The following is a 17,242-nucleotide window of genomic DNA, read 5'->3' as shown; positions in this document are numbered from 1 at the left end:
AAAGGGCGACGTAAATAATAACTACTTAGTAATGAAGCACGTCGTTACCTACGGCTTACAGCGCTTACCATAGTCGTAAACCATGTAAGTCCAACCCGCTCGTGGCTCTATACACTGAAGTTTACTAAACGGTTAGTTTTATTTATAATTATGATCATGGTTATGTCTTATTTTATCCAAAACCGGTTCGAATACACAAATTGCTATTACTTCTTAGAATGCGGAAAGGTAGCCGGTTTGAGTTCCGAAGAGATAGCGAAATGTGTCACACTCATAAGACATAACGCTACGCTAAGCTAGGAATTTAATAAGTACCTACCTAGGCAGTTAAGTATAAAAAATCACAATGTTACTTAAACTCCTGGCGTTACTACTAAAATTTATACATGCGGCACATTTATAGTACATATATTTATTTTTCATGATTTTTGCAAGTATGTTTTATTTAATCTTACCGAGACGTTCAGAATTTGCAGCTTATTCTTACCATTTTCAAAAGGCTTCGAGTTAAAAGCATTTGGCAATAAATCGTGAAGTCCAATTTATTTCTGTCTTGCTTAGGTACGTATCGGTCACATTTATAGATGCCTTTTTGGAACAAGGCTTCCCTTTATCGGACGGTTTTAGAAACGGAACAAAAGGCCATTCGATTCAAATTACACAGCACCTTAAATGGCCTTCTAGAAATCCTTATAACAGTTAGAAATCTTCTAATTATTATTACTTAGTATAAAAACTGAATTTTTCTACTACTACTACTAAAAAGTTTAAAAATTCTATTTTACAAATCTTATTAAAATAGGTAGGTACCTAGAGATTTTTTATGTACTAGTTTTACCAATATGATGTTGACGTCGGATTCGTATTAGGAATCTTGATTTTGGTTGATGTTTAACTGATTTTCATGTGTAAAAATGACATCATAAAATTATTACATATATTCCGCAAAAATATTTAGCTAACGTTATCCTCGAGCTATTCAACTTCATAGTTACGAGTACTCTATTTGTTTGATAATTATTTATAGTTATATATTTTTATTTGACAAAGTAGACAAATAGACTTGTTTTACATTAAAATCACCTTTAAGGTGTAAAGTTGAACTGTGATATACAATTATACATATATTGCAACTAAGTATACAATAATTATCATTCTTGGCGAAGCTCCAAATAACTAAGAACCGTTGGCGCTTCAACACTTTCATTTAATATGTGAAATTCATAATATCGTTTTAAAACGCTCGCAGACAGTTATAAATGACAACAGAGTAAACTGACAAATCCTGCGGGTGACGACCCTGATGGCTTTTGTGGACGATTCAATTTAAAGCTAGAATGGTTTTAGATTTTTTTGCATAAAAAAACGTACCAGATTTATTGTCCCTAGCATTCAGGGTTGTCACCGTGAAAAAACACGTGGTTTTTATTTGATTATTGATCAGACAATAAATATTAGCCTTCGGTACTTTGTATAAACGTATTGGTATCTACCAATAAATATGGTTCTATCAATAAATACGTACCGTACCTTTATGTAAATATTAGTAAAACCGCCGTTTATATCGTATGCGAATTTAAAAATAAGAATTCTAAAGTTGGTCTATAAAAAATAGAACAGTAAAGTTTATACGTGTCACCATCTTCAAGTTTTATGTCGGCGAAGTATTATTTTCTGCCTTCTTGCATTTCACATAAAACGTACGCTCGTGTCACGTTTTGTGGACACAAGGATGTAAGCGCACGTAAGTTATAGTTCCGACACTTTACATAGCAACCATCAAAGAAGTTAGTGACCAGCCGAGGAGGAGACTTCACTTTTATGTTCCAGTAATCAAAATTAATGCGCTTGTAAGAATAGCCTTAGAGGACGTTCCCCAATGCGTTGGACGGATCAGATAAAAGCCCTTACCAACACCCCACTTAACACATGTGCCAGAGAAGCATCTGCCAGGGAGAACTGGCGTAGAATCGTTCGTCGTTCAACGTGACCACGACTGCTCTTTCAAGAGTAATTCGACGGAGAAGAAGATAGAAGAATAGCCCGCAAGTACAAGGTAAGGAACACACATCTAATTTCCAAGGCGTTATTTTACGCTTAAATGAAAAAAATTCAAATATTAATAATACTTTTTACTACCATGAATGATTCAACTTAGTTTGTGTATTGTGTTACCTCCTGAGTAATAATTTCTTCCAAACAAGCGTCTGCGTTTTATTAACACACTGTACGGGTTTAGGTAGGTTTGTAGGTACATTTAGTATTAATATTCGTGTTACATGTACCTAATGTTTTAAAACACGTAGGTAATCTATTTTGTTTTACACACATGACATTCTCTGTTTTACAGCCGGCCGCCGTACGTTTGGACATAATAAAATGGCCATTATTTTTATGTTTCGTCGTAATCCATAATAAAAGTACCACGAAGAAATTAATTGTGAGATGCATAGTTGATCATGCGGGTCTCAAAACCTCTTCGAGTAAGTAGGTATCACAAATATAATTGTAAATTGTTTGGTATACTAAGAAGGTAGGTACTTAAGTACTTATTTAAAAGGATAACAAAGGATAACAATTGAAACAAAACCTAATTAGTACATAATAATAATTTTGTTTTAATTGGAATTAACAATAAATAAATTGGAATCAATTTAATTGCATTATATTGCATTGTATAGTTTTCTGAGTATTGAATTGTGTATTTTTGTACTTGTGTAAATTATGATTTTTTAAATATGATTTAATAATGATATCAAAATTATTTTTAAACATCTCCGTACCTACCAGTAGCCAAAATAAATATTGAACCTTGAATATTATTAATTGAATATTACTTACTCTGACGCTGAACGCTGACGCTGACGCTGGATGCGGGTCGCTTCCAACCGGTACGAATGTAGGTCCAAGGGGGAGGCCTATGTTCAGCAGTGGACGTCTTATGGCTGAGATGATGATGATGATGATGATGATGATGATAATGATTACTTACTCAATAACTGATTTTCACGAGTCGAAGACGAGACGAGACGACGACGAGACGAGACGAGGTGAGACGAGAGTTTTTACGATTTGGCAAGAAGCCTAACTTTTGGTTTGGTAGAATTGTATTATCATTTGATAAATAATATAAATATGATTACCTTACATATTGAAGTGGATTTTAATTTAACATTAGGTATGGTAAGAAATGCTTTAATTTCAACAGTTATCCTATTTTAAATGACCAGTGGTTTCTCAACTTACATTTGGCTGAAATTGCTCGTCGATAGTTGGCGTCCTTGTGATCAAACAAGGACCACTATTGCATTTACATAACACTTAAAAACAAATTGGCTTTAACAACATTTCTAGACATAGGTACTCAAGGATTAAATCGGTGCTAACCCAAGAAGCTTTCTCATACCTATCACTGTTTGTTTATCGGACACCATGTCTACCGGTGTTCCGCCTGTTAACAATGCTTTTGTTATTTCTTAGTCATAACCGGTATAATATTGACACCAATTAGCAATTTAATGCACACTATTACGAGTTTAGCTGTAGTAGAACATAACAAACATTGTTAAGATACCTAAATACATAACAGTACGATTAGTCTAACGGTTTGCGTATTAAATGTAAGAACATAAAATAGAAACAAAATGGAATTATTTACCTATCTGTATCAACTTAATAAAACTGAGGGGATTTTATACAGTTACAGGAGGTTATAAGATAACTAACGATAGTACTATTATTAAAACATGACACGTAAATATATTTTTTATCAATAAATGATCGCATCGTATCGTATTTTCAAAGTCGATGAAGACCCCAGATGCGTTAGGACGACGACATCAAAAGGACAGCGGGGAAGAAGCGGCTCCAAGGCGCATAGAACAGTCACCAGTGGCGTATAATGAAGGAGACCTTACAGCCTAGTTATACCCGAAAGGTAGAAACGGACTAAACAGAGATAGAGAGAGAGTTACAGATTGGCAGCATTTGCAGGCTGAAGAAAAATTTTAGTGTAGGTACTTTCGTAAAAAACAGTTTAGTAGGTAATGTTCATTGTTAAATCTGTACAATCTTTCTTAAGATAAAATTTCGTCGCAGAATACAAGCTTGAATTTACAAAAGAAATTGCCTAACCCGAGCAATATGCGCGACCTTTTGCTACCGTTGTTAGCGACGCAACCAGCATCATAAATATTTCAGCTTCAGCTAATCTGTTAGTATAATTTATGTAAATAGTTATCGGCTTCTGGGCTATTTCCGCGGGGAAAACATTTATCATAAGACGGTGATCAGAATAAGCCGAGTCTGCAAATTATGCGACATCTCGTTGCGTTCAACAGATACCTTTATACATTTCATTTGAATACATTTGGACAATAAGATTATATGTTGTTGTATTGTTATTTAAATTTGTTTGACACACATGATACAAATAGTAGATAAAAGGTTAATATTGGAAGTATTTTAAACACGAATAGGACGACTGAATGTTTGTTTTTGATTAATAAAGCTCATTTCTAGGCTAGCGTATCGCGAAACATGCACGATGAAATGATAGATTCGAGAGTACCTATCATTAATATTTTATAGCACATAACCGCTCCGAACATAAACCCTCCCCAAGTCTAGAATTCAGCTGACAAATTTATAACCGGAGATCTGAATTCCCCTTCCCGCACTAATCCATTAGGGCAACATGAAAAGTTAATATAAATGCCAATAAAAACTGGACAGGTAGCCTTTCTGCCCTAGGGTGGAAGCCATGGACTTTTATTTGCTCCTTTGAGATTATTTTTACGCTGCGTATATTTTTTCAGCAATGTCAATAAGTACATTGATAAAAAGTTCAAAGCTATGTTAGGTAGGCGGCAGGGTCAGTCGGTCGGTCAGAAAGGGACCTCGGTTTCCTAGTCCGACTCGCAATTGACCGGTTTTTTTTATCAAGCAATTGAAAACGGAAAAGTACCGAAAACGAGGCATAGCATAGGGTAAAATGGCATAGCGTAACTCATTGCCGGTTGTCAATAAAGTATGTACAATTAAAAACAGCTTATATTATTTTCCCTAAAAGCTTATATTTAGGCAATGGGATATATGGTGATAAATAAAATAACAAATGATAAAAATACATTTCGACAGAAATAAAGCTCAGCCGCATCGCCTATACCTGTTTTCTATTTCCAACAGCATTAAAACGGTATTAATGACCGCTTTGATATCAAAACTAATCAACGATGTGTTAACGATGCTACTAACATTTTTCTTTTAGCCGTCCCATTAGGATTTTCAACATTGTGAAACAAATTATGAAAAAAGAAAAGTGTTTTATAAATATTACTTACGTAACAATTAGGTTGCTTGATAGCTATGATTATGTTTGATTGCTTTACATTTTTCTTGGAATTTATCGATTATTTTAAATGTGGGATACAAAACGATTTTTGATGGCTGACAGTCGTGACTAAAATACAGGTAATTTATTCGACGAGCTCGTAGTTCGAATTTAATTGTTCTTGTTCTTGAAATCCAGGCGGAAGCGATTTACATAAATGCCGCTCGCTATCTCGTCTTCGTACAATGCTAACCTATCTACACATAAAGCATAACGTAAACAATTCCGGGATATGATCTAGTATTTGAAACCAGAGCGCATAACTGTAATTACTCTGAAACTCTATTCGTAGTTTAAAATTTATGATATATTATTATTTAGTGAGCGATAAATCGTATCTTGTGCACGAATCGTGTCACGTTTAGGTCATCAATATTAAGATTTTGAAAATCGAAATACCGCTCCTGGACTAAATAGTTACTCATGTATATTATACCTACCTGAAATGTGTTTTTGTAAAACGAGGACACGCTTTGTAGGATTACCTTACTGGGTTTTTTAAGTAAGGTGCAGCGGGACAATTTCGACTGCGGGGTAATTACACAAATCGAAATATCTGCCATGTTTTACATTATTAACTATAGTTCGTTTTTTAGCATTAGAAAGAACTTGCAAGAAGGTAAGCGATCTTGACATGGTTTTAACTGAAAAACGCTTTTAAAAAATCAAAAACTATTACTTATGAAAGCAAAAGAATATAAATGATCGTATTCGATTCATAATTGTTACATATTTATTTCCCGTAACTTATTTTTAAAATGTGTTTTTCAATTAAAAGACACGTCAAGATTGTTTACCTTATGTTATTTCTAATGCTAAAAAAAACGAACTATAGAGTGATACTAGTATATATGTCCCGATCGCGAAAAAGATGTTTGTGTGTTAGCTAGTTAGGTAATAATGTAAAACCTTGACAACCGGTCTGGCCTAGTGGGTAGTGACCCTGCCTATGAAGCCGATGGTCCCGGGTTCGAATCCTGGTAAGGGCATTTATTTGTATGATGATACAGATATTTGTTCCCGAGTCATGGTTGTTTTCTATGTATTTAAGTATTTATATATTATATATATATCGTTGTCTGAGTACCCACAACACAAGCCTTCTTAAGCTTACCGTGGGGCTTAGTCAATTTGTGTAAGAAATATTTTTATTTATTTATGTAAAATATGGAAGATATTTCGATCAGTTGAAATTATCCCGCAGTTGAAATTGCTCCGCGGCATATATAGATTATACCTTTTTTACGACTATGAGTAACCTAGATAAGACAACCTGCCAGTCATTTGGTAAAATTGGGAGGAAAGGGCGCAGCATGACGACCATTTTGTAGAAGGGAGCGTGAAACGGTCTGTGAAGTCGCGGGCGAAGGTCGCTATTAGACGAGGCGTTTAATTACAAAATTCACGGTTACAATGAGGCTTCACTTCCCCTTGTCTTTTACGGGATTCTTATTGGAGGGTTTGGCTTTACTGTAGGAAGAATGGCGGTTTAATGCTTGTTTTTCACAAGCGACAGCGGACTGTGCCGTAATAATATATAATATCGTAATACAGAAAAAAAACTGAAAAACCACAGTACATAGTTATGTACATTGTACAAAATACAATTTATTGAAATATTTATGTTTATCTATACATACAATGTTTATACCTTATGTCTGCTATTACGTTAATAAAATATTAAACGATTACCTAATAGTTATTTTAAGGGTACACCTAGTAAGTTACACTGCTTTAAATATTGGGAATAGGAGAAAATAATGAACGTAAATACGCGTACCTACATGCAGTTCGATGCAACCAATTCTAAATAAATTGCTTAACCAAGCAATATACGTAGAAGTAAAGGTTGACTCACGCTAGACCGGGCCGTGCCCGGGACGAGGCATCCGTCATGTCATTTCCTATGACGGTTGATCGGTGATCACGTGGTGCTTTCCATAAAAAACGAAGCTCCGAAAGCTCCGGCCCGACCACGGCCCGGTCTTACGTGAGTCATCTTTAAAGTAACAACCTAAGTCTCTCTTTTTCTAAAACCGCTTTTCTCCTATTACCATATTCCAGCACTCAAGCTAGGGTTGTCGTAACCTGATCCTCGAGTATTATCAATCTAAATTGTTACGTGGAGAGCCTGTGTCGACTAACAAAGGTTAAGCACTATTAAGTGGAGGGTCTGGGTACATTACACTGAAATTGTATACTTGATACGTGTCAGTAATTGAGTTACAGAATAATGATATAATGATATTATGTAACTAAAATTGCTTTGTTATTGTAATAGTCAAACAAGATCCTATTATTATCCTCATTTAAACTTAAATATTTTGAAGTAGATATAATAAATCTCCATGGTTATAAAGATTTAGAATCGAAGTAAGTATGTGTCTCACACTCGTCTTAAGATTTTCAGCAAATTTCGAAAAAATAAATCTATTCACTCGGTTTTGAGGTTATCGGAAAATAGATATCTAAACATAGACTTTTATATTTATAACATTTGATTTGGGATTCCTGTTATTTCTAGTCCTTAGTGGTTCCAAACTGCACTGACCTGTTCTAAAAGGGCACTGAACTGGGTTAAAATAGTATGGTTTTAAATGCCTTTCACAAAAACACGGGTTGGCAGAACAAAGGGTTGACAAATTCTAGACAATTATGGTGTCAGTTTAAAGGTAACTTTAAACGAGGCTAATATTAGTTAAACATGTTCAAGAGACGTTACATTTTCCAGTTGATAACTTTACGTATTATACTTAAGTAGCTTTGTAAACTAAATTAACGTTGTTTTTGTTGGGGTAGGTTGTTATTTTAAGCGCGTATCAATTTCAAGTGACTAGTAGGTAAATCGGTGTATTTACTGGTAATAACATTTATTATCTTCAGTTTGAAATACAGTATTTGAAATTAATAACTAAGGCATTTATAAGAGCCCTTACATGATTCAGTGATAGGACTGATTACAATTAATAAAGTTTTGTTGGTTTACAGGAAATGTGAGTGCGTTTATTTTAGCAAAAGGAACTCGAGGCAGCGCAATTTCGAGGCTGAAAGAAGCTTCACTTTAAAGACGCTAGCAATAAATCATTGCATTTTAATTTGGTCGAAGACATTCGCTCGTCGTACTTTTGTGCGTTGGTAGAATTTCCTCTTTTTATTTCGATTCGCCTCCCCTCGTCATAAAACATAGGGCGTGATGCCGCTCGCTGGGCTGTCAGTCGTTCGCTCGTTGATGTGTCAGTCTGCCCTTAGTGCTTTTTTACTCACGTAATTTTTTCTCGCTTATGTAAATTATACAAAGCTCTGCAATTCAATCCAGTTGAGGAAAACAATAAAACTGTCACAATACTTTTGAACCACTGTCATTGTCTAAAAAAATATTTGATAGCTTAGACAATTTTAATTACTTACAGAGCTTTGTGTAAGGTTTTTATTCCTGTTATCAGGAGCGCTCAGCAAGAACGGTAACAAATTACCGCTTTAAGAGATACGGTCGCTAGCCGTTATCTAGGCGGCGCCCACGCGAGACCGAGTTTTACGGTATTCTATTATCAGTTACCACATTGGCTTGGCTGAAAATAAACTGCTTCAACCCCTACGTTCACCACGTTATCGACACTTTAAAATTTTTCGAATAATCTTGCGTACGCGGGTATGTTAGGGGGCGCCGACATGAAGTTATTCGTGGCCTTCACTCATGCAATCCTTGAAACAATGGGCCCCTAAAGAAGTTGCCCTGGCCTTGAGCATAGCTATGCTCAGTGTTCACAGGTAGAGTCGTGGCACAGAAAAACACACTTGTAATTAAAGCAAGCCTAATAAGGATTTGAAATGGAGGCAATTTTGCAGGGAGAATATAATAAATCAATCATCTTAAAGAGTTTTAAGTTGTTGTCATGGGTTGTTTGATTTTGAGAATATTTTATGGTACCAAGTTGTGTATAACTAAGCTTATCAAATAAATATGAATTCGTAAATAAATTATTCTTACTTAATAATTGCCTGTAAGGAAGTGACCAACTACGAGTATAAGAAAAAATGTAATACTATTACAAAAAGTAAATTTATGCAATTCAAAATCATACTAAGTATTTATTAAACATTACCTGTAACATAAATTGTTTTATAAAAAATTTAATATCAGCAATACAATCAAAATATACTTTTCAAAAATAATAGCAATAGGTATGTTTTATTTTTAGACAAACTAGAAGTTGTGGAAACAACATTAACAAAAAATAAAATTATCAATTGACGGCCAATCTATTCAATTAACCTTAATATTTTGAACCAAAACTTGCTTACTTACAAATTGATTCTCAATTATTTACAAATTAATTATGTATTCATATATCTCCTAGGTACTCACGAGGTTACGAGTTTATGATACTAATACAATTTCGTTCCATAAGAAATTTATAAACAGATGACAAACGCAATTAAAACTACTTACGCGAAAAAGATATGCGCAAAGAAGCCGAAGTAGTAGTTAGACATCGTTCCTGAAAATATTCGGTCCGTTTTAGCCGACTGAAATGTGGTTAGCAAAAAGAGAATGCGACATCAAAGTGTTCGGGCGATCCGGTCGAGACGTGATACGGTTTAGAAATAACCGCGGTAGTCGGTTACACCAACTGTAGGTACCTATTCTAGTTAGCAGGATAGCTGAGCTGTCGTCGCTAAAGACATGCCTGCACTCGCCCACGGCGCTAGCTAAGAATGTCCATGTCGAATCGACTGTGAATTATTTCAGATGGACTCGTTACGTTCCGTTTCAGTAAGCATTTCACTCTGTCTGTGCTTTACCCCGATATAGGGTTGCCAACTTTTTTTGGTGTAATATAGTATTTTCCAGAATAAGGCATCAAAAATATGGTACATTTCAAAAAAATATTGTACTTTTAGATAAAATACTAAACATGAGTGTAATATAGGTTTAATCGTAAATATAGTATTTTAGCGTACTATATATTTTTCCAAAAATATATAGTACAGAGAGCCTAAATATAGTACAATACTATATAATATAGTACGGTTGGCAACCCTACCCCGATAATAACTCACTGCACTGAACAGTTGGCTGTGTAAACTCGTTCATTACTCCCATTCATAATGGTGACATCGAAATCTCTCATCGATTTTATTTTGTTGGCAAAAATTAACAGTCAGAGCCTTTTTTTATGTTAGTGTATAAAAGAGATACATAAATAAAAACATTTATTTATTTATTGATATTTAGGACAACAACAGCCGTAAATAAAAGTTTTAGGCCAATAACAGTTATCAATTGATTACATTTTACTTAAAATAACGTAAGTAGTATCTAGGTATTGCTTAACAATTAACATATTAAACATTTATGAACTAAAAAAGACAGTGTGCTAGTCATACAAAATGCTCATCATTAATTAAATTATGAAGTTATGATAATATTTAGATATATAAATGTAAGTTTAGGTTCGTAAACGATTATCATGCAGTTGCATATTACATGTAGGATGTTACATGTTTATAAAATAAATAAGAGTATAAATAGGTATCAAAGGATTCTCACGATTTAATTTTAGTTGACGTAACAAACCCTTAGCATACAAATGTACTGCGGTTTCGTTATCGGCTCCCTCTCCGAAATAATTACACGTTACGCGACTTCCGAATGTTACTTGAACCCCCATATAGCCCCGTAGCCCCCGTCGCCCCCTAAGGCTCGAGCTTTGGTCGGTAGACGAGTGTGAGTCGTAATGGATCGTTAAGGTTGATGGGACTTGCCCTAGCGCGTCGCAGAAGCTTCCTGTGGATATAAAATAAAGTGCCTAGTTAATAATACAACCTTCACTATAACTTTAAATATAGGTAGGTAATGCACTGACAGACACGAATAGCAATTGCAATTCATGGAAAGACGCTTTGAAATGTCACATGCATTAAAAAGCTATTCCAGAATCGTGAATAGTTGAAGAATTTGGGCTATTTTTTAATAAAGTAATGTCACATTTAATTTAAAAATTCTATGCTTTCAAAGCAGCTGTACCTATAAATAATATGTCAAATTACTAAACAGTAGAATGTTGACTGTTTCCAAAAATAAATAATAGATTTGGAACTTAATGGCTCACGAATGATGAACTTTGATTCATGGCAGCTCAGTGCAGAAATTCGTGGAAAATAGGTGACGTAATAAATGTCAGTCAGATCAAAATACTGCGGCACGCTCCGCCAGCGGCCGTGCAAAGCAGGCTCTACCTCTAATTATATCTAACGCACTGCACCGATGCCGTTTACACCGAGACATCAAAATTAACTGCCGACGCTTTTGATCTTTCCATTAAGGCACCACTATAAATAAAGATCTAAAAAAGTTGGACAAGTAATAAGTCAATCATTATTGCTGTTTTACATTAACTCAAATAAAGCACGCGACGACTAGATATTCAGTCAGAGTAAAATCTATAGGTACTCAATATCGATTTGTCCGTGATTTGTACTTGTGAGACTTTAGCACTTGACTTTCTCGACTAGAGGCGATTAAGTTCAAAAGACATTTCTGAAAATGTTCTAATAAATTGGAGATAAAAGTGCGAGAACACAGGCCGGTGGAACAAAAAGTGGACAAGCGTCGTCGTTTGTTTGTTTCGAGATAAAACTCGCACTCGCCAGCATTGTTCTACAAATGGCACGCGAAAAGCAAAAAGACGTCTCGGTCGCCGGCACGGACTACATCGGTTATAATTAATTGCACTCATTCGCAGAAATCGGACAAACAGATGCGGAGCATTGATTTATCATTTGCCGACATAGTCATAAATAAAATTAAATATCTAGACACGCGGCAGCGTGTCAAGCCAAGTTCAAGCAAAGGAACTGGCTAGCCAGCGCCGAGTGTAATATTACACGAACCACTTGGTGCCACTTTTGACCCTTCTATAACTCAAAACATCTTTGACGTAAACACATAAAACTACGTGTGTTTAATTATATCCATAAGGATATCTAGAAGCCCAAATTTCATGAAGCTAGCTCAAACGGTTATAAAGGTATGAAGGTCAAAAAGTCGTAAATTTTAAGACTGACTTATGACTTATAGTACCTAAACCTAACCTACTTCCAGATGACCTAGAAGGATGAAATTTGGAATCCAGCTCGGTTATTGTGTGTAAGCGTAGGAAAAAATCTAAAAATAAAATAAAGTTAAAAAATAGGGGGGGTCCCCATACAAAAAAACCATTTTTTATTGGGCCTGACATATAAGTACCTAAACCTAACCTACTTCCAGATGACCTAGAAGGATGAAATTTGGAATCCAGCTCGGTTATTGTGTGTAACCGTAGGAAAAAATCTAAAAATAAAATAAAGTTTAAAAATAGGGGGGGTCCCCATACAAAAAAAAACATTTTTTATTGGGACTGACATATAAGTACCTAAACCTAACCTACTTCCAGATGACCTAGAAGGATGAAATTTGGAATCCAGCTCGGTTATTGTGTGTAAGCGTAGGAAAAAATCTAAAAATAAAAAAAAGTTAAAAAATAGGGGGGGTCCCCATACAAAAAAATATTTTTTTATTGTAGCGTTGGAACCGTTACAAGCAGATATTTGAAACTACCCCAATATATGTATTATTATATTTGCTATATTAAAATAAAGTTTAGTCAAAAAATAAGTGGTGTCCCCATACAAAAAACTTGTAATACGCTCTAAACAGCCGGCCAACGGTGTGTCGTCGGCGGCGCGCGGCACCACATAATTATACAAAGAACAGAAGTAAAAACCATACAGCGGAAACACAAGAAAAAACATTAAATCTCAATACCTGCCTAGTTTTCTTTACAAAAAGTATTGATATCCCACCAAAAACATAAATGTAAAAAAGGAGAGCCAAGTTCAATACAAAAATTATGCTTGGCTGTGGGGCTCGCCGCAAAAAGAATGGAGATCTAAATGAGTGCCACTGCCAAGTTCTATGCAAAATCCAAATATGTATTTATAGGAACAAAATAACATTATAAACAAGTATTAAACTCTATTTCTTCGCTTTATTGGATACCTATAACAATTGCTGTTATTTAAAAAAATGTGAGATCTTAAAGTAGGTTAGATTTGGCTTGGCCAGATTTTATCAGAATTACAATATATATAAAATGATTGATGTAATGAAAACTGGCCAAGTCAAATCTAACCTACTTTAAGATCTCACATTTTTTTAAATAACAGCAATTGTTATAGGTAGCCAATAAAGCGAAGAAATAGAGTTTAATACTTGTTTATAATGTTATTTTGTTCCTATAAATACATATTTGGATTTTGCATAGAACTTGGCAGTGGCACTCATTTAGATCTCCATTCTTTTTGCGGCGAGCCCCACAGCCAAGCATAATTTTTGTATTGAACTTGGCTCTCCTTTTTTACATTTATGTTTTTGGTGGGATCAAACAACACAATGTCCCTTTAATTAAGTTGACAGAAACATCACTGTTAAAATTATTGTATAACAACGGAACATTACTTTGCCTCTAAATTGAAAACATTGATCAATTTTCAAGCAACATTTGTCAAAAATTAATTTCCAAATATTTATACCTATTGCTACGGAATGTTGAGATACTGTTTTCTTGCCTAATTGCACTTTTTGCCTCCAAAGTAACGGATTATGGTGCAGGAGGGCAACTGGACATATATGGCACTCTAAATATCTATTTTAAAAGTTACCTTTATACCTATCTATTGTACAGTTTTGCTTAGTATTATTTAAGGCAAAATAGAATTCAATAACGATATCCAGTATAGATAGTTCAGGAGCTTAACACCGTAGTCTGGGTTCCATTGCCGCATCCTCGTGACATAGCATGGCCATAATTGAGCTAATAAAAGTTATCGAGCGCCCGGACTATGTCTACACGCTCTTCGGGAGCCGAGAGCCAAAGTGGCTTATTCCGATAACAAAATTATTGAACAATATCGCAGCCTTTGCACGGTTAGGGTTTCTTTTCTTTATTATAATATATATACTTACAAATAGGTTTCTTTGTAAATCGACCAATTGCAATTTAGAGTGCCATTGTATTGATGGGAAATTAAGGTACGATACGGACAAATATAGTGAAGTAAATACCTATCTGTAATTCATAAAGTAAGCTCTTGCAATTGAATAATAAATAACTATGAACTTTTTAATATTGGAAAAGCATTCTTCTAAGCTTTCAACATAGCTGTATAGCTATAACTACTTCATAGTACTATGGAGTAATATGTTTCGCACTATTATATGTAATCCGATTTAAAACATAACAATAGGTGTATTGTTTTAAATTGTTATCAAAGCTACAAACCAATTTCAAACAAAAAATAAATCCGTTTAGGTAAATATTTTAAAATACACTTCCAATTTTATAACAGTTTTTTCCTCCCAATTTCAGTTTTACAATAACGCTTAAATGAAAACCGAGAAGCTTAACAGCCCACTTTGTTCTATCGGTAAAAGCCTTTCAGGAGCTTACCGCACTATCGAAGATAATATGCACCTGCAGCTTTGAGTATAAAATAAATTGCGTTTCTTTTTGCTCTATTCTTAGTAACAAGAAAACAAAGGAACTGAGTAAAAGCAAATATTTATTCTGCATTGTGTATTGACTCAGGAGTGAAGTCATACCTGCGAAATTTCTCTTAGCGGCCAAATGCAAACAATGAGTTAGCTAAACAATGTTTGGTTATTCTAATAAGGACCATTAACCATTTCATCATCTTCCTCGCGTCATCCCGGCATTTTTGCCACGGCTCATGGGAGCCTGGGGTCCGCATGCTTGGCAACTAATCCCGAGAATTGGCGTAGGCACTAGTTTTTACGAAAGCGACTGCCATCTGACCCTCCAACCCAGAGGGTAAACTGGACATTAACCGGTTTCCTCACGATGTTTTCCTTCACCGAAAAGCGACTGGTAAATATCAAATGATATTTCGTACATATAAGTTCTGAAAAAGTCATTGGTATGAGCCGGGGTTTGAACCCGCGACATCCGGATTTAAACTCTTACCGCTAAGCCACCAGCGCTTCTGGACCATAAGCATTTATTACTCGTAGAAAAAAAAACCACGTTTTTTAAGAGGTAGGTATACAAAATGTTTGTTGGTTAATCTTTTATTTATACAAAATATTTGTTTAACTATGATGTAGGGTTTAATCTTTACTTAATGCAAGGAGGAATGAAGTACATAATTACATGGACTTAAGATCTTTTGGCGTTTGCGTTTCTCATAAACTTTTTCATAATGTATTAATTTGTGTTATTATGCAGTCCTTTAATTTGACGAAAAATATGGTCAATACATTATTAGTACATTATTGTCGAGGCTCGGAAGTAGCTACTTGCAGGATGAGGATTCGTTTTAAACGGACGACCTTGGGAGTCCGTTTAATTGAATCCGAAGCCAGCAAGTAGCCTTCCAGCCGAGTCATATATAGTGCTTTTCTCAAAAATGGTGCAAGACATATAAATATTATAGAAATATTTTACAAAAGCAACGTTCTTACGTGTATATTTTCACAGAAAAAAGCCCTTGCCGCTTTTTTATTTTTTTAATAAAAAAATAGAAGTGTATTTTTCTGCCGAAAATGCGCCAACCTATTTGAGACACCTAAATAGTCGCGGTACTAATCATCTGTTTGGCTGTTTAATGGGCCTGTGCCTTCATTTGATATGGCCATTTCAACTTTTAAAAAGTTTGGAACTCGACAAATAATGGAATTTGTATGCAACATTGCAGTCCCAAAATCGAGACTGCAATGTTTTTAACTTTTTTAATTTTTGACTGACCATAAACTACGCGCTTCGCGACCTATTTTCTAGACGGAAAAGTCGACTTTGCCGTCCATTTTTGAGAAAAATAATATGCTTATTAATAATCGCGCAAAACGAAATATAAATTATAATGCTTATTCTCTCTCGTCAAGCGGCGGTTTTGACTTAGGTGCGCCCCATTTTCCCCAGAGCCACTGAAATATTAGCAACTTTTCATAATTCGCCATCAAAACTTCCCTTGTTCACGTCGGCCTATTTTCATCAAACGCTAAAACCCATGTGGAGTAAAAAATAACGTATCATTTTGTGTCTACACAGACTATTAATCATGTTTCACAATGCTCGCGTTGGGGACGACATAAAGGTTTCACCTATTATCCCCAAATGTTAAATATTACCGTACCTACATCTACATGACTGCTGGCCTCTACATGATTTTGTGACGTTAGGTAAGTAATTTATACGTTTCTATAGTTTGGTTTATACATAAAACTGTTGCTATTGTACACAGTTATTTTTTGCATTTCAGTTAGTTTATACTATAAGTACAGAAGGTTAACACTTAAATACTGAATTACGTCGATAATGCAGATGCACTGACATTTAGGACCGCCATTGTGCGCCTGCGATACGACTAACACGTGTATAATACATGAATACAGAGGTACTTACCTATAAACTATAACTCAATCTGCCGTATTCGAACTTAAGAGATTCACAAGAGACGACACGTACTAGATCCATTCTATATACGTTATAGTTTAGATATCAACTAGTTCTCTTTTGCAGCGCAATTCGGGCAACCAATGTCACTTTTACGTTAGATAGCGTAAGATATCTATTACTCTATTAGATGTGAATTGGATCTCTAAGTCATATCCTGAGGAAATCGTTCAAGAGTATCTCCAGAATCGCGCAAATGTCAAATTTGATAGGTTAGATCTTAAACATATCGTTATCGTATCTTGGTGATGTCTAAAAGATATCTAATAGATGTCTATTTCAAAATCCGAATCGGGCCCAATGTTCATAAGTTATTATGTGATCTCTCCTATGTAAA

Source organism: Cydia fagiglandana, chromosome 2, assembly GCF_963556715.1.
Source record: "Cydia fagiglandana chromosome 2, ilCydFagi1.1, whole genome shotgun sequence".
In the NCBI taxonomy this organism is placed as follows: domain Eukaryota; kingdom Metazoa; phylum Arthropoda; class Insecta; order Lepidoptera; family Tortricidae; genus Cydia; species Cydia fagiglandana.
Note: the sequence above shows the minus strand (reverse complement) of the source record.